Raw genomic sequence first — 22,541 nt, forward strand, 5'->3', positions numbered from 1 at the left:
GCCGCCGCCGCGGGGCGGGACTCGGCGGAGAGTGGGTGGGGGTGGGGAGGGGACCTTTCCGCGGCGGCGTCGGAGGATCCGGTAGCGGACACAAAGGGGCTGAGCTGGGCACTAGACTTGGGGGTTTTGTTTAGTCACATGAAGCCGAGCAGCCAGTGAGCAGTAGGGGGAAGGGGCCGAGATCAGGCGGCTTGGGGAGCCTGGCGGTCGCCATTGCAACGCTCAGAGTAACGGGGCGGTCCGAGAGCAGTCACCAACCCCTCTCCGGGGCTGCTCAGTTTGGGCCAGAAGCGCTAGCTCTGGCATTAACTGCACACACTCCTCCCCTAATGTGGGACCAGGACCGCATAGCCCTCCCTTCCCCCTGTTCTGCAAGATCTTATGCCGCTAGGTGCCTGGGAAGTAACGGCAAGAGGTAAATCGCCCAAAGTGTTTGGGTTGCCAGGGGATTGGTGGGTGTCCAGCTAAAGCTTTTTGCTTCTCCAGGTCTGATTCCCTGGCCTTTGTGTCCCTGGGAGCTTAATCTCTGCCAGAGGAAAACAGGTGTGCTCCACTTCTCCCGTGAACCTGAAGATGAGTTGTCCCAGACCCTTCTCAGTGATTGGAAACTTAGGTGGTGGAGCTAAAGGTTTCTTGTTACGAGACTTCCACAGACGACTCTCATGTTGGGATCCATCCATGGTTTAGCAGCATTAGTGGAAAACTTTTCTTGAACTGCCTAAGGAATATTGACATAAATTTAGTTGTTATAAAACTTTATGTCTAGACGTCAAATTTTGTGTGGTCATTAAGAAGTACTCAACAAGGGGGTAAACGCAATGGGGGCCTAAATGATGGTCCTGTTTTGTATACAAGTCAATAATTACAACAGGAATACCAAAACACCGTCTTCTCTTCTGGCCAGTTCTGACCAATGCCAGGCTTGTTGATCTGGATGATAGATTAGATTTGCCTTAATAGTACACTGCCTCTCTGCAGTAGTTCAGTTGCATTTCTTTGGTCCAAGAAGAAGGAAGGCATTTCAAAGAATAGACAACTCAAGTTATTCAAAGGAAACCTGCTGTTTGCCTTCAGTGTCGTGTAAGTATCCAGGGAAGTTGATGGCAGTGATACTGCTTTGGTAGCTTTGGTGAGAAAAAATTAGTTTTTATGAGGAAGTTATAATATCAACATTTTGATAGATGAAACATGAAGGCTTGGCCTCTGGATGCAGTGATATGCATATCGCTGTTAAAATTACGTAGTGTAAATTGTAGAATTTGTAATGTAAAGTTACACCCGCACTCATGGCTACCTCATACTGTGTATACTGTTATTAACTAATGTTTGACATACGGAATTTGGAAACAACTAATGTTTTGGCCAGGTCATGTTAACTGAGTAAGTTATGTGATTAAAGGGTTAAAGACATTTAGATTGTTAACTTTAGATCTCTATTCAAATTAAAATTTGAGTTTTTTAATGTGACTTAAAACTTTCATTTTCCTTGCTTCTTTCAGATACATATTTCCCCCCTTTTAACTTTTCATCTCCTAAAAGAGAACAATCTTATTGTATTAATGAATAGGAGATACATTCACATTGGGAACATGTATTAGTGAATCATGTGGTTTTAGAGTGGAAGGCATCTCAAGGAACAGCTAGTTTTACCAGTTTTTTATAATATGGATCCAATATGATTAAGTTCGTGCATAATGGAAAATTGTCTTTTCAACTTCTACCTCATTGCTCTTTTCATCGGTCACATTGCTGGGTTGAGAAGGTGACTATCTGTAGCTAATGATTAAAGTAAAACAGAAGTGTGTTTGAAAACACTTAATAGATACTATTTTATTAATGAGAACTTCTGTGATAAGAAGTTAAAAACTTATTTAACATGAGATGGTGATACAGTTTTTAAAGTGACCTTCAGTGAAATAATTACAGATACAAAATACAGGCATTTCAGATAATTTTGGAGCAATGTTGCTTTTGAACTTTGAGGTTTTCAAAAAGTAGAAATTAAAAAAAAAAGCTTGATGAACTTATTGGAAAATTTGAAGTAACTGCCATTACTACAAATTATTACATAAGAAATGAGATGCTGAAAACAATGTTGCTAGTGCCTTCATTTTGTAATAGCTTTTTTGTTGGGTAAATGAACGTGCCACTAAGATTAGCCCTTGTTAAAAGCAACTGTTTAAGATTTACTATTACACTACTGAATAGTAGATCTTTTAAGATCTGTTAGGAAATTCAACAAGTAGCAGAATCATTCATTGGTGGTGGGATCCCACAGTTCTTTAGCTTCTTTGGATATCAAATATAACAAAAACTTAAATTGTATTGAGGTTTTAAAGCTTTTGGGGTACATTTAAATTACTGGTTTTTCTAAGAATAAGCTATTTTTAAATTTTCAACACTGTTGAGTGGATTTAATTACATTTTAGTCTTGTGATAGTAAGGATTATTCTCAGATTATTATCAGTTACAAAGTGAGTCTGTTATGTGCAAACCTTAAATATTTTGCACTTTTAATTTGTTATTGAAGTTATATGAGGGAGAGTTTTGGTGTGGTTGAATTGAGACTGTATTGGGTAGCATGAGGAGAAAAAAGACTCAATCAAGGACAGTCACTAGAAGTGGTGAGGATACCTGTAATTTAGAGAACTCTGTTGTTAGAGAAGATCAGGTTTATCCCAGATACACCATTATACAGGTGGGGGAACCTATTTAGACTCTTCTCAGGGTGTGAGTCCAGAGGGAAAGGGTGGACTTTATTTTTTGTAGGAATGCTTTTCTCATGATTGCTTTTCAGGCAGACTTAAGGCAGCGGTTTGGCCTGAATTCAGAAATAGGTATGCTGAATTATCCAGCCCTAATTTTATAGCAGTCCTTTAAAAATAGTGTTTTTAATTTAATTGATAGCCATATACAATAAAACATGAGAATAAAGGATGGCTACTATGATATTTGGGATTGGTAATCAAATGAGCTCTAATTTTTTACGTTTATTGTTATTAATCCCTATAAAGACTATTTTGTAGATGGAATCTGTAAATGTTTACAAAGTTATGAGATACAGCAGTGATTAAAGCAATTCTAGATGTATTGTCTTTTAATCCAGGTTTATTAGAGAGAAAGAGTTGCTTTTACTATTACAGACCATTTACATCATTGACTTCTCAGAAAATTGACAATAATCAATCTGATTCTAGCACTAGCTCACCCTGCTGGTTGGCTGAAGTACTTCTATTCTTCTCTTAAAAACAGTGTAAAGATCACTTGAGATCTAGAAGGTAGAATAGCAAATTCAATATATGGTCTGTCTTCAGCAAGGTGGGGGTCTCCATGAAAAAGGTGTTTCTCATCTCTAGGGTCTTAGTTGCTCTACTGTTAAATTTTTTCTAAGATTTACCAAATTTGAACTGTGGAGTTGCTATTCTCTTTGAACTTAGGAGGAACTCTTATTTAATTATGGGGAGTTACTATGTTTTTGTCCTTTTAAATTCAAGATAGGACATCCTTTGACAATTGAGAGATGTTAGCAAGAAACACAAAAAGTCGTGTGACATAACTTTCCAGGAGGAGAAAAGCAGAGGATTTCAGGGGGAAGAAAAGAAGCATGCCGAGGCAGAAGCAGCAGTGCGCACTTCCGGATGGAGGAAAGCGAGGCTGGGTTAAGATTAGTGTTTCTAGGATACTTCCTTTATACTCTCCCTCTACTAATCTTTGCTTTACCTCTTTTGTTTGCAAGCTGTAGCCTTCCCATTTCATTTGGGATTCTTGGAACTGTGATCTTGTAAGTAACTTTGTGAAAAGTATAGATAAGTGTTTTTTTCCTTGTAATTTAAATCTTTTAGTCTAGATTGTGGTACAGTTGACATTGGTTAGAGTGATAAATATGATTTTAGGTATTAAGCCTTTTAGTATGTATGTCATTCATTGAAATTGGAAATACAGCTTTTAAAAGCTTTTAAAAGGCTTTTTGTACAAAGTCCAAAAACTTAAATAAGTCAGGAGTCAAACGAATAATTAAAAATAAAAAAAGTGTAATGGAAGCATTAGGATGAAAGTACTTTACAGTTTACAAAGCATATTTATCTGTATTCTACCAATTATTTATCTAACTCTTATAAAAGATGAACATTTTTATCCTTTCTTCCATGGTGTTTATCCTTTTACTCAAAAGCTGAATGCATATTTTTTCATCAGTTTCTTGAGGAAGATGTTAAATATAACTAGTATTTTCAAAACATTTATTGGGAAGAGAATGATTGCCAATTGTTGAACGGTTTGTGAAGGTGGATAAAAGCCTTGCCTGTTGCTTACTATTGATTTGCTGGGTATTACACACATACACATACAAATGTGTGTACATATACACACAGGAAATCATAGTTGCATTTATGGTTATATATGAATACAGAGACAGGATGAGCTAAGGTTTAAAAGTGCAAGCTTTGAAGTAAAACTGATGGGATTAAAAATCTAGCTGTGTGGCGGTACCTGGCTGGCTCAGTCAGTAGAGCATGGGCATGTGACTCTTGAGACTTGATCTCAGGGTGGTGAGTTCAGGCCGACGCTGGGCATAGAGATTGCTTTAAAAAATCTAGCTCTGGGAGCACTAGGCAAGAGGATTTGACAATAATATCTTCCTAGAGGCTTAGGGTTTATAGTACATAATTCAAGTAAAGTCCTCAGCTTTCTGGTACACAGTGGGTGCTGAGCCAATGTTAGCTTTTATAATAGTTATAATAGTTATTATTGTTTAATTTTTTTATAGTAACTTGAAATACTCACCTGTGAGTGTTTGGAAATATATACTTTGGCTAGTGTTCCTTTTTTAGACCCATATCTACAAAGGCAAGGTTGTTATAAAGGAAGTTAGACACAGGCATCCAAGTGTGCCTTCTCCATTTCTAGCAGCAAAAGCTATTAACCAGGTTCAGTATTTCTGGAACACATTCCCTTTTAGTATTGTCAGCTGATGAATAAATGCACTTGGGAATGAATGCATTTTAATATGAGGTTGTTTCCCAACCAGTGTGGTGGTGTATCTTGGTTAAAATATCTTGAATTTCTTTATTGTCCTTTAAATTTTTGGCCATTAGTAGCAAGAAGAGGGTGAGTGGCTATTTGTATTTGTGTATAATATGCATTTAAGCCCCAGCTAGGAGAAAATAGCTTCAACAGCAGCTAGATTGAGGAGAGGCATCTTATCATATCTTTGTAGTCTGAGTCAGTGGAATTTTCTCAAACAGCATTTCCTTTTGCTGTTTTCCTCTCCATACTTTTCTTTGTTTTGTATTTGGGCTGGTCTGGTCTTAAACTTGTGTCTTTCACTTTTCTTCTACCACCTACAACACCCCCCCACTAACAACAGATTTTAAGCATTTTTTAAAAAAGCTAGTAAAAGTAATTTTAAGTTCATGTGGTGGAGGGGTGTGAGCATAAGTTAGAAATTTCAGGTACACTTAAAAATATTTTCAGCAATTTGGAAAATGAAGGGGAGAAAAGTCACCCATTTCTTATCACCATTATGTAATCGTTGGTATTAAAGGAAAAGGGGATGAGGGGTGCCTAGGTGTTTCAGGGTTGGTTAAGCATCTGACATCAGCTCAGGTCATGATCTCACTGTTTGTGGGTTTGAGCCCTGTATTGGGCTTTCTGCTGTCCGCTCAGAGCCTGGATGGAGCTTGTTTTTTGGTTCTAGGTCTTCTGCGTTCTCTGCCCCTCCCCCACCCATGCTATGTATCTGTCTCTGTCTCTCTCAAAAATAAACACTAAAAAAAAATATTTTTTAAAAGGAAAGGAGATGAGACCAACATTAAGCATCTATTCTGTATTCCTTATAGTAATGCTTGATGTATATATTCCCGTTATATATGCAAGGAAACAACTCAAACTCAGGTCACATAGATAGTAAATAGTATAGCAGCCAAGTTTGAATCTTAGGTTTATCTTGATTCTATAGATGAGGTTTTTCTACTTTGCCTTCCACTCCTTTCTGTCTATACTTTAGCCTAATTATACAGTTTGTAAGTTTTATTTCCTACTTATAAAACATTATAAAAGCATTTTTTTCCTGCCTACTCTTATTTTAAGCGGTGTCTTATTGCCCACATTGTTTATTCATGCCACCATATAAAGACTCTTTGTCTTGGCTGCTGGATATTAGTACAGTGATATTGGTCAAAGTGGAAGCTGCCTTTTTCTTTACTGAGTGACCAAGAAGAAGAATAATGAAGGTTAATCAGAACTAATACTCTCTGGGACTAGAAATGCTACAGGTTTAATAATACTATCTGGAGAGGTATTTAACTCAATTGGATGTATGTAAAATGTAGATGACATTTTCAGTTTAGGCATATGAAAACAACTTTCCCTTCATTTTTATACTTTGAACTGCTGTAAGCTTCCCTGTTAGAAAGATTTAAAAAGTGATATTAAAATCAAGTAGGCTCTTAATTTTGTTTAGCTACTGTTTGTAATTCCTCATGTAATAGCCTTTATAAAAGGGAAAATACTGAATTCTGAGGCTCTCATTGGGTGGATGGCATATATTTAAAGATAATTTGTGGGGCTTTTATAAGTAAGTTCCACAGGGCAGCACTGCCCAGTGGGAATGTGTTGCGCTACAAACGTGATTTAAATTTTTCTACAGCTCTGTTAAAAAATGAAAAGAGTGGGCCACGTGGGTGCCTCAGTTGGCTAAGTGTCTGACTTGGGCTCAGATCATGATCCTGTGGCACTTGAGTTCAGGCCCCATGTGAGGCTCTGTGCTGACAGCTCAGAGCCTGGAGCCTGCTTCAGAATCTGTCTCCCTCTCTGTCCCTCATCTGCTCACACTCTGTGTGTCTCTTTCTTTCAAAAATAAATAAACATTTAAAAAAGTTTGTTTTAATGAAAAGAAATAGGTAAAATTAATTTTATTAATGTATTTAACCCCAGTATATTCAAAACATTATTTCAATAATTGAGCTATTTTACATTCATTTTTTTCAAGTTAGGTCTTCAAAATCAGAAGTGTGTGTTCTGTAATTAAAGCACATCTCAATTCAGACTCGCCAGACTTCAAGTGCTTAGTAGTGATGTGGCTTTGTATTGGAGAGTGCAGATATAGCTAGTTCTGTACATGTATGGAGAAAGAAGAGAGTGGAAATTGAAATGAGCCTAACAGGATAGCTAAGAAAAGAGTCTGCTGGGGAGCAGATCTGTAAAGTGAATGGAATAGGAGATATAATTTGAAATCAGATAATAGAGTGACTTGAATCTAGTTTAGGGAATTTGTTTTGTATGGGGGATGTGCCTGCCTAATCATGTTCTACATGAGCATTTAATGAATATTAAATTAATATTTAAGTGATTAATATGAGGCAGAACAAGGGGCACCTGGGTGGCTCAGTTGATTGAGCTTCTGACTTGATTGTGGCTCAGATCATGATCCTAGGGTCATGGGACCAACCCCCTGTAGGGCTCTATGCTGAGTGTGGAGCCTGCTTGGGATTCTTGGGATTCTCTCTCTCTCTCTCTGAAATACATAGACACACACACACACACACACACACACACACACATGCACAGACAGATGAGGCAGAACAAGAAAAATGCAGAGGAATCAGAATACTCACAAAGTCTTGTAGGTCTTACAAGGGGAAAAAAGTGTACTTAGGGAATACTGGTATTCTCTGATTAGCAGTATGGTGGTGAATGATCAAAAAAGAATTGAACTGAGCAATGGGTTTTAGATTTGACCATTATTTGTAAGTTATTTTTAAGTTTTTTATTTAGGTATAACTTACATACAGTAAAGTACACACATCATATGACTACAGCTCAGTGACTTTTTTTCATTTAAGAATACACACACGACTTCTCAGATCAAGATACAAAACATTTTCTGTACGGGAAAAGATGCCTATTAATCCCCATCCAGAAGTAACGACTGTTTTGATAGCTAGCACCATAAATAAGTTTAGTTTATATTTAAACTTGATTATGGCATATTCGTTCTTCTTTTCAAAGGTTGTGAGAGTTAATGGCTTGAATCTCTGTCTTTTCTGTCCTTGTTTGGCATTATGTCATTTTGGAGATAATCAAATGGTAGGTAGTTTGTACCATGACTCTATTGTTTGTTTTTCCAGTGTGTTTTATACCAAGATCAGAGAGATTTTTCTTAGTTTTCATTAATATTGATTCTTCAGAAAGTAGTTTTATGACTAGGAAATTTGTTTAGAATGCAGAGATTTGAATTGCTTCTGCAGATAACATAGTTATCTGGCTTGGATTCATTACAGTATTCTCTAGGCATATAGCCAAGAAGTAGGTAGAGGAGGTCTTGGATTGCCTCCTAATATAGAGACCTTTTGGAACCTCTTTAATAGTAGCTTCTAGGCGTTATGTCAGTTAGCTTTCAGGCACTGCAGGTTACTTAAGGTATTTGAGTGTTTCTGATGGTGATTGTAGGAATAAAAGTAAATTGGTGTACTTCTGTTTACAGCTAAGTATGCATTCTTAACCTGAAAGATTTTGACATTTATTTGTGTGTAAGATCCTAGAATGTTACCTTAAGGACAGTTACACAAACATTTGAATGGTTAAAATCCACGAGTGACACTTTACAAAATGAAAACTGAAGTAGAATTGTTGATCATGATTTTTACTTCTAGTGCTTGAATCAGTTTTATTTTTCAAATGGATTTAATGGTTACAACGTCATTTTTTATAAATACTGAGTTGTGGAAGTGCAACAATTGGTGTTTTGGGGAGACAGATTTTTATTTCTGAAGTATGTATTTTATAAAGTTGAAAAAGTGTCTAACAATGAAAATATGTATCTTTACATCCTACTATGCCTAGTTTTGAAAATAAATATGTTTTGTAAATTGTACAGAAGTGAACATGAAAATACTTTCTCATCATTTGGATTATGAATGCTTTTGAACTTATGAATGAAAATATTTATATAAAGTTTTGGCTTTTTAAAATATGTAATAAGTTTGTTTAATATACTCTTGTCCTAAGAATTTTAATAGTTGTCTTGAAATAAAACCTTATATATCAACTTTTCTTACATAGGTTTGCATTTGTGAAGTATAGAAGGCTAAAGCAAAATTGGTTAGATTAGACACTGAAAAAGTGTGGTTATTATCTACAAAATATTAAGACTTTATATAATATATTTTGGGCCAGATTTAGAAAACCACAAACAAAACAACTAGAATGTTGTTAATTAACAGCCTTAAGGGCGTTAAGAGCTGACTTCTCTGGGTAGAAAAAAATATATTTAAGGGTATGTTCTATGGTTTTGTGTTGTGATGAAAATGAATGTTTTATTTGTATTTAGTTTGGGGAGATTGGATTTTTTTTATATGCAGAAAAACTATTTTTGTGGTTGTATATCCTCTAACCTTTGCTTGTTTTCACCGGGGTGGGTATTATACAGAAGTTACTTAGTACCTCACTGGGGTAAGAATTATAATATATATAGACTAAAGGATATGGTTCCTGCTCTGAAGAACTTATGATCTAAGACATAACTTGAAGAGCACTTAATAATGAAACATTTGAATTACTGAGCTGACACAAAGTAAAATGAATGGTATCTAGTAAGACTGGACTGATTAATTAAGCTTCTTAGCAAAAAATATTTTTCTCATCTAGGTTTTGAAGAAGTGGTATGAAGATTGGTGGGAGAGGGAAGGAAATATCAACTAGGGGGAAAGTCAGGTTAAAAAAGCACAGAGATGGGAATTGTGGAATGTAAGCGTTTTCCTTACTCAGAGTCTGTTTTAAATGAATATAATGAATAATTTTGATAAAATGTGGCCTGAGCTGGAGGATCTAAAGAAGTTTGGATTAGAAATTAGAAATAAGGGATTCTACCGAAGGCCACTGAACAGAAATGAATGAAGAAAAAAAAGGTTAGCTGCCAGATATAACATGATTGGAGAAGAGATTGAACTAAGGAAGGCCAATTAGAAGACTCATTCCTGTTATATAAGAAAAAGCTGCTGGAAGGCTATCAGTCAATCACACTTGACAGGGAGTTGGTGAATAAGTCTTGGAAAATAAGATGAACCAGGAGGAAGTTAGACAAGTAATACCACACTAAAGGGCATCTACTTAGGATGACATTTCTACCACTCTTAATGGCAGTGTCAGCAATAGGCATTCAGTGCTACAGCACAAAAGTTTTGGTTCCATCACAGCCACAAATTATCTCTATCTCCTCCACCTCTTTTCTGTATGAGCTTTTCAGTAGGTTCAATGTATACTGAAGAGTCAATGTGGCCTCCTTTCAAACTGCGGCCTCTCCTCAAGTATATGATTTTTCATTGCTTTTCAGCTTGCATAGACCCAAGCAGTGCACAAGGGTGGGTTTGGGTCTGTTTCTAAGAAGTATCCAGGCATCAATGGGTAGAAACAGGGAAATATTTAAAAAGTTCAGGGAAGGGCTTTCATGCAAGCTTCCTATTCTATCAGTGGTTCATCAGGATAATCAGAGAAGAGTAAATAGTTCTACTGTCTTCCCATCTCACCTATACTTTTTATACCAACATGCCAATTTCAGAGATGACAGATGAATCTCTACTTCCAGTGACAGTAGGGGACACAGTCAAATGTACTTGCCTATTTTTTATCATGTTGCCAGAAATCTAACTTCTTTACTGAAATTAAGTCTTTATTAGCAGTGAGAACAGTTAAAATGTAAACTTGTTAAACTAAGACTAACATACTACCTAAAGTTCCTAGACTCCATTAACTCCCAAATTGTGTTCTATTTACTAACTCTAAAAAAGGTAGATAAAAAACTTTTAATTATATTACTTATAATTTTTCATATTTTTCTAATTCTTCTGTTTTAAGAATAATCTTACTATAAGATACAGTATACATTCATTTTAAGAACCTTCAACCCCAATAAAGACAAACATCTTATATCTTAAATATCAAAAAATGCTACTGCTCCAAGGGAACTTGTTCTGGTTCTATCCATTACTGGAAGTGAGTTATATAAGTCTCCCAACTATTTTTGTTTGTTTTTGTCTGTTTATTTTTCCTTTCAGTTTATGTTTTTGCTTCATATATTTGAGTCTTTATTCTTAGGAGTATATATGTTTATAGCTGATCTATAATTTTTGATGAATTAACCCTTTTATCATTGTTGAAATGTCCTTTGTCTCTAGTAACATTTTCCCCCCTTAATGTCTATTTAGTCTGATAAGAGTACAGCCATTCCTGAGGTGCTTGGGTGGCTCAGTCAGTCCAACTCTTGATTTTGGCTCAGGTCATGATCCCAGGGTCATTGGATTGAGCCCTGTGTCGGGCTCTGCCCTAGCATGGAGCTTGCTTAGGAGTCTACCCCCTCCTCCTCTCTCTCTCTCTCTCTCTAAAAAATAATAATAATAAGAGTATAGCCATTCTAGCTCTCTCAAACTGGTTACAGTTTGCTTGGTAAATCTTTTTACATCCTTTTACTTTCGGTTTATTTGAATTGAAAGTGTGTTTGAACCTACAGTGTGTCTCTCTTAGATAACATATAATTAGGTTGTCTTTTCTTACCCATTCTGTCAGTCACTGTTTTTTGATTGGAAGGCCCAATTAATTTGCATTTAATGTAGTTACTGATGAGGGAGGATTTATGTCCACTATTTTATTATACGTTTTGTGTATGTCTTAAGGTTTTCTTCTGTTGTTCCTTTTTTCTTCTACTCTTGCTTTCCTTTTTTCTAAATAGATTATTTTGTAGTACCACTTAAATCCCTTATTGGTTTTGTTTTTCACTATGTATTTTTTCATATAGTTGTCCTGGGAATTGCAATTAATAACTTAATTTGAACCTAGTTCAGATTAATAGCAACTTGATTTCAGTAATATACAAAAATTGTTCTCCTGTTTAGCTCCATTCCTTCTCTTTGTGCTCTTATTCTTATGCAAATTATGGCCCTATATGTCTTTTAAATCAGAAGAAAACAGTTGCAAAATTAAGTTATATTTAATTTTCTATAATTTTATATAGTATAGTTTAAATGTATTTTACATTGTATCTTTAATATTTACTTATCTAATAACCTTTACTGTGCTCATTCTTTGGGTGGATTCAAGTTACTGTCTGGTGTCCTTTCATTTCAGCCTTAAGGACTCCCTCCTTTCAGTATTTCTTGTACGGTAGCTCTGCTGGCAACCAGTTCTTGTTTATCTGTGAGTGTCTTAATTTCACATTCTTTTTGTAAAGTAGTTAAAGAATTCTTGGTTGATAGTATTATTTTTTCAGGACTTGGAATATGTCTTTCTTTTGCCTTCTGGCTTCCATGGTTTCTGATGAGAAATTATTAATTTTATGTAGGGTCTCTATGTGTGACAAGTCATTTGTCTTTTAGCTTTTTTCAGGATTCTCTGTTTCTTATTTATAGTAGTTCATTGAGATTTTGGGTGTTAGATTAATATTTTTCATTAAATTTATGGGAATTTTCAGTCATTTATTTAGATATTTTTTTCACTGTTTATTTTGAGAGAGACAGATAGCAAGCAGGGGAGGAGCAGAGAGGGGGAGAGAAAGACTGCCAAGCAGGCTCCACACTGTCAACACTGAGTCTGACGTGGGCTTGAACCCACAAACCACAAGATCGTGACCTGAGCTGAAATGAAGAGTCAGATGCTTAACCAACTGAGCTACCACCCTGGCGCCCCCAGATATTGTTTCTGCCCTTTTCCCTTCTCTCTCCCTGTCTGTCTCTTTCTCTGGGACTCCCATTATGTGTATGCTGATATGCTTAATGGTGTCCCTCAGGTACATTAGACTCCTTTTTTTTTTTAATCTTGGATTTTTCTTTCTGTTTTCAGAGAAGTTAATTTCAATTCACTGATTTCTTTTTCTGCCTGCTAAAATCTGCTGAAAATTTCTAGTGAATTTTTAATTTTACTAAAATTTTTTACATTGTAACTCCAGAATTTATTTATTATTTTTTATGATTTATATCTATTTACATTTTCTATCTGTGGGACATCCATCTCATAACTTTCCTTTAGTTTGTTAGACATAGATTTCCTTTAGTTGTTTGAACATGTTCAAAGTAAGTGATTTGTGAACATGGTTGTTAAGACTAACAGTTTCTATTGACTGTCTTTGTTTGTTTTCCCATGTATATGAATCATTCTTTCTTTTTTAAGTCTTTTTTTTTTTAAGTCTTACCTTGTTGAAAACTAAATTTTTAATAGTGTGGCAGCTTTGATAATCAGATATTCTACACTCCCCAGTGTTTGTTGTTGTTACTGTTTGTTACTATTTGTTTATTCTAAACTAATAAAATGAATTCTTTAAAATCTGTTTTCTTTAACATGGGTGACCACTGAAGTCTCTACTCTGTGAGCTTAATGGTCAGCTAATAATTCAACAGAGATGTCCTTGAATACCTGGAGTCAATGAGTCTTTTTTGAGAAGGTGTGTGTACGTTGGGTCCTACAGCATTCAGAAGAGAATACTTATATATGCAAATTTATTTATATATAATTTGTAATTTATAATTCTATAATTTAATTTTACTTTGCCTTACTCTTCACTTGCTGCTTGTGTAGAGCTTCAGGTTAGCCAGAGGTGAGGCCTTCTCAGTTCTTTCCTGAGCATGTTCACATTCCTGTGCTTACATATAACCATCTAGATTCTCAGGAATATTTTGGAACTTTCCTAAACACCCAGTTTTTCTTTTTAAGCTCTTTCGGTTGGCCTATTGTTTGTTTCAACTGTTATCTACTGCCTTGGTCAGCTGCAATATGAAACAGTTGCCTCTGATAGTTTTTGACCACCACCTTTGTGGAAAAGACTTTTTTTTATTTTTAAAATTTTTATTTACTTTTTTGCATTGGGTGAGCCCTGAGGTCAAATGAAGATAGCTTTGGGAGTGAGGTCTTCCAGGAAACCACCAGACATGTCAAATGATGACAGTCCTCTGGGGATGTAGTAGTAGAGGGCAATTCCCCCTTCTTCTGCTCCCCTGATACAGCTGCCAGGCTGTTCGTTTTCACCAGGGTTGTGGACTGTTCTCTTTCAAAGCTACTATAGAGCTGGAGTGCGAGGAAGGGAATATGGCAAAATAAAATGCCACCAAGTTTCTGGTCTTAACTAAACTATAGCTATCTTTCGTGAATAAATTCTCTGCAGATTGCTGCAAGCCTTTGGTTAATTTCTAGCTTGGAAAATGTTGACCCTGTATTTTTGCCAGTGTTCTTGTTGGTTTAATGGAGATGATGCTTTTCAAAAAATTTTTTTATGGTTTTTATTTATATTTGAGAGACAGAGACAGTGAGAGCAGGGGAGGGTCAGAGAGAGAGGGGGACACAGAATCCGAAGCAGGCTCCAGGCTCTGAGCTAGCCATCAGCACAGAGCCTGACACGGGGCTCGAACCCACGAACCGTGAGATCTGACCTGAGCCGAAGCTGGCGCTTAACCGACTGAGCCACCCAGGCGCCCCAAGAGATGATGCTTTTCAAATGTCCTTATTTTGATATTTTTGCTTACATCTTACTGTTGAGTTTTGAGAGTTCTATATTCTATTTTAGATGGTAGTCTTTGTTATGTATTTTGCAAATACTTTCTCCAACTCTTGTCACTTTTTAATCATCTTAATCAGGATCTTTTGAAGAGTAAAAGATTTTTGTTATGATGAAGTCCAGTTTATCAGATTTTTTCTTTTGTGGATCATGCTTTTGGTGTTATTTCTAAGAACTCTTCTACTTGTAGATCCTGATGATTGTTTTGTTATCTTCTATAGGATTAATAGTTTTACATTTTATGCTTAAGTCTATGATTCATTTTGAGTTAATATCTGTATAGAATGTGAGATTTAAGCTGATATCCTCTTTTTTCTTCTTTCTGTATATTCATTTGCTCCAGCACCAACTATTGAAAGGCATTTTTTCTCCATTGAATTGCTTTTACACTTTTGTGAAAAATTCAGCTAGCCATCCTCACATTGGCCTTTGAGGAGGTTTTAGAAAGTATAGAAGGAATACAAGAGAGTTAATTCATTTTCTCACGTAGGAGGTATTCAGATCCAAAGTGAAAAATCCACATACAAGTATAACTATATTGTTTAGAAATCAGGGGTAGGGGAGGGATGGTTAGAGAAAGGATGGTGGGTAGTGCTGATTATCATAACAAGCTTTAATTAAAATCTTAAAATGTGTATTTGTATGATTTTAATTAAAGTAAAAACAAAGTACTCTAGAATAGTGCCAATGTTTTACTTAGGGGAAAATTCAGAGCCTTAAATTCTGTATTTTTAATATTGAAATGTTTTTAATATGGAAAAAAATACTCAGGGTAATGCATGGTAAAATATATACAACTTTAGAAGTCAAGAATAAACACATTGCCACTTCCTCCACTTTGTTTCCTATTAATGAAATTTATTTACATAAATGGATCTTGGCTTTTTCTGCATTGTTTGTGAGAGTCATTTATTTTTTTGCATATAACTAGTTCATTGAATTTCATTGCTGTACAAGCATACCTCATTGTATCACACTTTGCTTTGTTGAGCTCTGCAAATAGTGCATGTTTTACAGATGTCAGGTTTGTGGCAACCCTGTATCTAGCACACCTGTCAGTGCCACTTTTCCAATAGCATTTGCTTACTTCATGTTTTTGTGTCACATTTTGGCAATTCTTGCAACATTTCAAACATTTTGTTGTTACATTCCTTAAGGTGATCAGTTATTGTTGATGTCACTACAGTTATTGTTTTGGGGTGCCACAAACCATAGCCATGGCAAACTTAATAAATATTGTGTGTGTTCTGATTGCTCCATTGACTGGCTGGCTGTTCCCGTTTCTCTCCCTTTACTTGAACCTTCCTATTCCCTGAGACACAACAGTATTGAAAATAGGCCAAATAATAGCCTCACAATGGCTTCTAAATTTTTTAAGTGAAAGGAAGGGTTGCACGTCTTTAACTCAGAACCTGGAAATGATTAAGCTTAGTAAGGAAGGTACATCAAAGGCTGAGATAGGCCGAAAGCTAGGCCTCTTGTACCAGTAGTCAATGTGTCAATGCAAAGGAAAAGTTCTTAAAAGAAATTAAAACTGCTACATCAGTGAACACCTGAAGTGAAACAGCCTTGTTGCTGACATGGTGAAAGTTTTAGTGGTTTGGATAGATCAAATCAGCCACAGCATTCCCTTAAACCAAAGCCAAATCCAGAGCAAGGCCCTCCAGGGGGGATAGCTCAGGGATAGAGCATTTAATTGCAGAGCAAATTCCTCTCTTCCATTCTGGGAAGGCTGAGAGGCAAGAAGGCTGCGGAAGAGGTTGGGAGCTGGCAGATTTAGGTTTATGAGGTTTACAAAAAGAAGCCTTTTTTAGAATGTAAAAGTGCAAGGTGAAGCAGCAAGTGCTGATATAGAAGCTTCAGCAAGTTACTCAGAAAATATCTAGGTAAGATAAGTAACGAAGATGGCACACTAACCAACAGATTGTCACTATTGACAAAGTAGCTTTTTATTGGAAAAAGATCCTATCTAGGACTTTTCATAGCTAGAGAGGAAAAGCCAGTGCTTGGCTTCAAAGCGTCCAAGAACTGGCTGACTCGTGTTGGGGGCTAATGCAGCTGGTGAAGCCAGTGCTCATTTACCATTCTAAAAATCCTAGGGCCCTTAAGAATTAAATTTACTCTGCCTGTGCTCTATAAATGGAATAACAAAGCCTGATTGACAGTACATCTTTTAATAACATGTTTCATTGACTATGTTAAGCATACTGTTTGACCTCCTTAGAAAAAAAGATTCCTTTGTAAATATTACTGCTCACTCCTGGTCAAGAGCTCTGATGAAGATGTACAATGAGGTGAATGTTGTTTACATGTTTGCTTACACAACATCCATTCTGTAGCCCATGGATCAAGGAATAATTTCAAGTCTTATTTAAGAAATACATTTTGCAAGACTGTCGATTCCAAAGATAGATCTGGACAAAGTAAATTGAAAACCTGGATTCAGGGCACTGGCTGGCTCAGTTGGTTGAGCATCTGACTCTTGATGTGAGCTCAGGTCATGATTCCGGTGTCATGGGATTGGGCCCTGCATCAGGCTCTCACTTAGCTTGGAGCCTGCTTAAGATTCTCTTTCTTTCCCTCTGCACCTCTTCCCTGCTTGTGTGCCTATGGTCTCTTTCCTATCTCTAAAATGAAATCAAACCTGGATTCACCATTCTAGATGCCATTAAGAACATTCATAAATCACGAGAAGTGGTCAAAATAACAACATGGACAGGAATTTGGAAGAAGTTGAATTCAACCCTCATGGATGACATGGCGAGAGGTTCATGACTTCAGTGGAGGAACTAACTTCAGGTGTGGTGGAAATAGCAAGAGAACCAGAAGTGGAACCTGGAGATGTGATTGAATGGCTGCAAGCATGATAAAGCTTGAACAGTGAAGAGTTGCTTCATAGGGATAAGCAAAGAAAGTGCTTTTTTAAGATGGAATCCAGTCTTGGTGAAGATGCTCTGAAGGTTGTTGAAATGACAACAAAATGTTTACATTTTACATACACTTAGTTGATAAAGCAACAGCAGGGTTTAAGAGGATTGGCTCCAATTTTGAAAGACGTTTTACTGTGGCTAAATCGTTTTCAAAAGCATCACTTGCTACAGAAAAATAGTTCATGAAAGGAATACTCAATTGACATGGCCGACTTACTTTCTCAGATTGCCACAGCCACCCCAACCTTCAGCAACCACCACCCTGATCAGTCAGCAGTCAACGCTGAGGCAAGACCAGCAAAAAGATTGACTCACGAATAACTCAGAACATGGTTAGCATTTTTTAGCAATAAAATATTTTTAAACTAAGGTATGTACCTTTTTTTCAGACACAATGCTATTGTACACTTAATAAACTATAGTATAGGGTATACATAACTTTTATATGCACTGGGAAACCAAATAAATCATTTGACTCACCTTATTACTATTTTGCTTTATTGTGATGGTCTGGAACTGGAACCCATGCAGCCTCTGAGCTCTGCCTGTATAGCACAATACATTCTATGAATATCCCACAGTTTATCCATTCTGTGGAGATTTGGATTTTTTCTGCTTTTTAGACTTTTATGAATAATGCTATGTATTTCCTTGTGTGTGTCTCCTCGTGTATCCATGCAGTTTTATTGAGTAAATATCCAGGAGTTTAATATATTGGTTTTCGGGTGTATTTATGTTTAATTTCAGAAGATATTAAAAACTTTTTTCCCAAAGTGGTTTGTAACAATTTACAATCTCATCAACACTTTTGCATTTCATTTCCACCAACATTTTATAATGTTAATCTTTAACTTTAGTCATTTTAGAGAGAGTGTAGTGATTTTATTTCCCATTTTCCCATTTCTAAATGTATCTATTGACTCCCCTTTTTTCTCTGAGTACAGATCACAATCTTCTGTTTCTTTGTGTATGATATAATTTTGCTTGAAAACTGGACATTATATGAACATGTTTTAGTGACTCCAGTTTCTATTAATGTTTTTCTGAGATTTGTTGGGTGAGGTTTATAGTCTGATTTTGATGCTTGGCCTGTGGTTTTCTTGCTTCTAGGGATTCCACTAGTTTCTGTCTGTTCTCCTGGGCTATGATTCTGTCCTCTGGCACTGCAGCCTTGTAAGGCTTCACCTTTTTGTTGCCCAAACTATGCACACTTGAGAAATGCACTCTGTTGAAAAAGCATCAGTAGTACAGCTCTGTTTTTCAAGTGTAAAAATACTGGCCTCTGACAACTTTTTCCCCTTGACCCCCTGCAGTTGTTCTCTGCATACTTGGTTCATCAGTCATCCAGTGATTTGGGCAAAGTTTATGCTGATAATTTTGTTTCATTGCTTCTCTGGTTCTCTCCTTGCCATGCTCTCTCACTTAAATTCCATTTATATTTTCAGCTGCTTCTCCAGGCCTAAAATCTGATGATAATTCTATAGTATCTTTTTCCAGAGATAATTTTTGTTGCTTGTGCCTCACCTGGGGTCTCCAGCAGTCTGGGATTATTTTATTTAAATTTTAAGGATTGAGTTTGGTTTGTTTGTTTGTTTTCCCCGCCCCTATCCTCTGTTTGTTTTTGTTTTAGTTTTAATTTGCTCACCTAATTGTCTTTAGGTAGGACTGTACATGCAAGGACTTGTTTACTTCTGGCTCACTAGAGTTTAGTCCTTTGGAGTTTCTGTTCAAATAGCGGGCAGTATTCAGCATGGTTCCCACCATTTCTGAACCTTGCATTCCCTTTTTGGTCCCCTTAGCTCTATAACAACATCAGAAATTATGATCAGTTTCTCAGCTGCCTCATTGGTATTGGCAAAAAAAACAAAACAAAACAAAAAAACCCAAGGCAAAAAATCATGTTTGGATGCTGCGTTTGTATCTGTAGGATTCCATCCTGTCTTGGATCTTGGCCAGGTCATTCTTTACTGTTGTGTTAATAACTTTTCTGGTGCCTTCAAATTGATAGTTTTTTAAATATTTTGTTCAGTTTCTGTAGTAGGTTTCAGTAGGAGGATTGATAAGTTGTTTATTATTCTGCTATTACTACAATTATTTCAGGCATGTTTGGATTGATGAATGCATATGATGTCCTTATGATAATGTCTGTAGCTTTTGGCTTGGCTTTTTTTCTGTGGTGACTTCATTCCTAAGTATGTTGTGAGATGGCAGAGATGGCTGCTGGCTGCTCTGACATACATAAATCTCATGACTGTTATTTCTACTGAAGAGTGTACCTTTCCTAGTACTTGGAAACATCCTGGGAAGGTGTCCCAGTTTCCCACATTGGCCTACCTTCTCATCTATGAAGAAATTGCTGTGGCTGCCTGAGGAATTCTCATCAGCCTGGATACCACTTGTTCATCCCTCTGTCCAGGAGCCAACCGTGCCTCTGTAGCAGTTGAGTTAAGAGTGTTTCATTAATGGGCAATCAGGGTGCCATTAACATAAATAGGAAAAAGGATGTTAGGTAAGATAGCAGATTGCTCTATAATAGTTTTCATAGATCATTTTGGAGTACCCTGAAAAATTTTATATCTACTACGCTATCTACACGGTTATATCTACTAAAGCTGTCTAGCAACAGAATTTCACAAAAAAATGATAGTTGGCTGGTAACGTTACTTCTAAAAATGATTTTGCTCAGTTTAAATGTCTCTTGAAATTCACAGACTCACAAGATGTTTTGTAGAGTCACTGCTAATAAAAGAGTAAAGAGACTTTTCTGTCTCTTTTTTTCCTCTTGCCTTCAAAAATTGACATCAATTGTTAATCTAAAATAACTCTTCTAGGGACAGCTGGGTGGCTCATTCAGTTGAGTGTCCGACTTCGGTTCAGGTCACGATTTCATAGTTAGTGAGTTCACACCACACGTCAGGGTCTGTGCTGACAGCTTGGAGCCTGGAGCCCTCTTGTTCTGTGTCTCCCTCTCTCTCTGCCCCTGCCCCACTCGTGCTTTCTCTTTCTCTCAAAAATTAATAAACATTAAAAATTTTTGAATGCTTACGAAAAATAAAAAGATAAAATAACTCTTCTAGAGATAAGAATAATTTAATTTGGTTTCTTTAGGATTGAGTTGTATTAGTTTGCTATTACTGTATGACAAACTACAATAAAACTTTGGTTTGCGAGCATAATTTGTTCTGGAATGCTTATAATCCAAAGCACTTGTATAGCAAGCAAATTCAAGAACCTTTGACTCAGTTGTGGTCATGTGACATTTGTTGTCACCCACTACTCATATTGCAAGACATTGCTCATTTACCAAGTTAAAATTTATTAGAAATGTTTGCTGGTCTTGTGGAACACTCACAAACCAAATTACCCAGAATTTAAGGTTTTACTTGTACTCTAAAACTTGGTGGTTTAAGACAAACATTTATTGTTAAAACAAGTCTGTAAGTCAGCTAGGTAGTATTTCTGGTCTTGGCTGGACTCATTTATGATTCTGCATTCAGCGGCAGGTCAGGAAGCTAGTTGGCTTTGGTACTCGTGGCTGGGTTTTCTAGGATGGCCTATGATGGTACATTTGGGTTGTCCTGTTACTATTCTCCAGTAGATTAGAGTCAGCTTGTTCTCATGGTGATGGCAGGATTCTAAGCAGAACCATGCAAGGTCTCCTGAGATCTAGCTCAGAATTTGCAAACTGTCATCTGTTGCGTTCTATTCATTTTCCTTACAAGAAAGCCTAGAGTTAAGGGAGAAACTGCAAAGCCACATTGCTAAATGTATGAATAATGGGGAAGTATAGAATTGGAGATATTTTTGCAGACAGACTTTTTATTCATGCTGTGAAATTAATATTCTATATTTGTTTAGTTCTAGGTTGAGCCATACTATATTTCAGTAGGAATTGTGTTTGGGTCTAGAAGTTTAGGCAAGTATAAATTAAATATGTCAATCTGTTCAGAGATCCAGATGATTCTAGTTATATATGTTTCATAGAATATATCTGATGACATTCTGGAAGCATTGTTCATGCATTGAATTACCAAATGGTAGTACCAGTTGTAGGTGTTGAAAGATGATTTAATTTCACCACTACTCTTTTTTGGTTATAAATGACAATATTCTTTTTGTGTTCATTATTATTACTCTTAACTTCTTTAATTTGAGATTTCATTGTTTTCGTGGTTTTATTAATATTTGCATATTGTGATCTTATAAGCCATTTTAGTGAAATATAATTGGTATGTAATAAATCATGTTTTATGTGTACAATTTGAATAGATTTAATATCTGTGTATACCCATGAAATTCTCACCACAATGAAGATTATAAACTTTTCCTTTACCCTCAAACTTTACCTGTGACCCTTTTAATTCTTTTTTTTATTTTGTTTTTACTTATTTTTTTAAGTGTTTAATGGCAAATTGGTTTCCATATAACACCCGGTGCTCTTCCCTACAAGTGCCCTCCTACATTACCAACACTCTTTTCTCCCTCCCCCTCTCCCTCCCTGTTCAACCTTCTGTTCATTTTCAGTATTCAATAGTCTTTCAGGTTTTGCGTCCCTCTCTCTCCCCAACTCTCTTTCCCCTTACCCCTCCCCACAGTCCTTCATTAGGTTTTTCCTGTTCTCCTGTTAGACCTATGAGTGCAAACATATGGTATCTGTCCTTCCCTGCCTGACTTATTTCACTTAGCATGACACCCTCGAGGTCCATCCACTCACCTACAAATGGTCAGATTTCATTCTTTCTTGCTGTGTAATACTCCATTGTATAAATATACGACATCTTCTTGATCTATTCATCACATGATGGACATTTAGGCTCTTTCCATGATTTGGCTATTGTTGACAGTGCTGCTATGAACATTGGGGTACATGTGCTCCTATGTATCAGCACTTCTATATCCCTTGGATAAATCCCTAGCAGTGCTATTGCTGGGTCATAAGGGAGTTCTATGGGTAGTTTTTTGAGGAAACTCCACACTGTTTTCCAGAGTGGCTGCACCAGATTACATTCCCACCAACAGTGTAGGAGGGTGCCCGTCTCTCCACACCCTCGCCAGCATCTATAGTCTCTTGATTTGTT

At 36.5% G+C, this 22,541-nt stretch overlaps 1 protein-coding gene across 7 annotated transcripts in view; it reads left to right on the top strand.

Annotated features, from left to right (window-relative positions):
• The window catches only part of ZNF644 (zinc finger protein 644), a 95,611-nt gene that overhangs the window by 687 nt on the left and 72,383 nt on the right, over positions 1-22,541 (top strand). For 4 of the 7 annotated variants that reach the window (XM_029946774.1, XM_029946778.1, XM_029946779.1 and 1 more), the window contains exons 2-3: positions 487-1,080; positions 3,737-3,781. The exons of 2 other annotated variants lie outside the window; for them this stretch is intronic. The gene's annotated coding sequence lies outside the window, so the exon portion shown is untranslated. The remainder of the gene's footprint in view (positions 1-486; positions 1,081-3,736; positions 3,782-22,541) is intronic. One more of the 7 variants, XM_029946775.1, reaches the window with a different exon arrangement.

The sequence above is a fragment of the Suricata suricatta genome, chromosome 8 (assembly GCF_006229205.1).
Source record: "Suricata suricatta isolate VVHF042 chromosome 8, meerkat_22Aug2017_6uvM2_HiC, whole genome shotgun sequence".
NCBI classification, from domain to species: Eukaryota; Metazoa; Chordata; class Mammalia; order Carnivora; family Herpestidae; genus Suricata; species Suricata suricatta.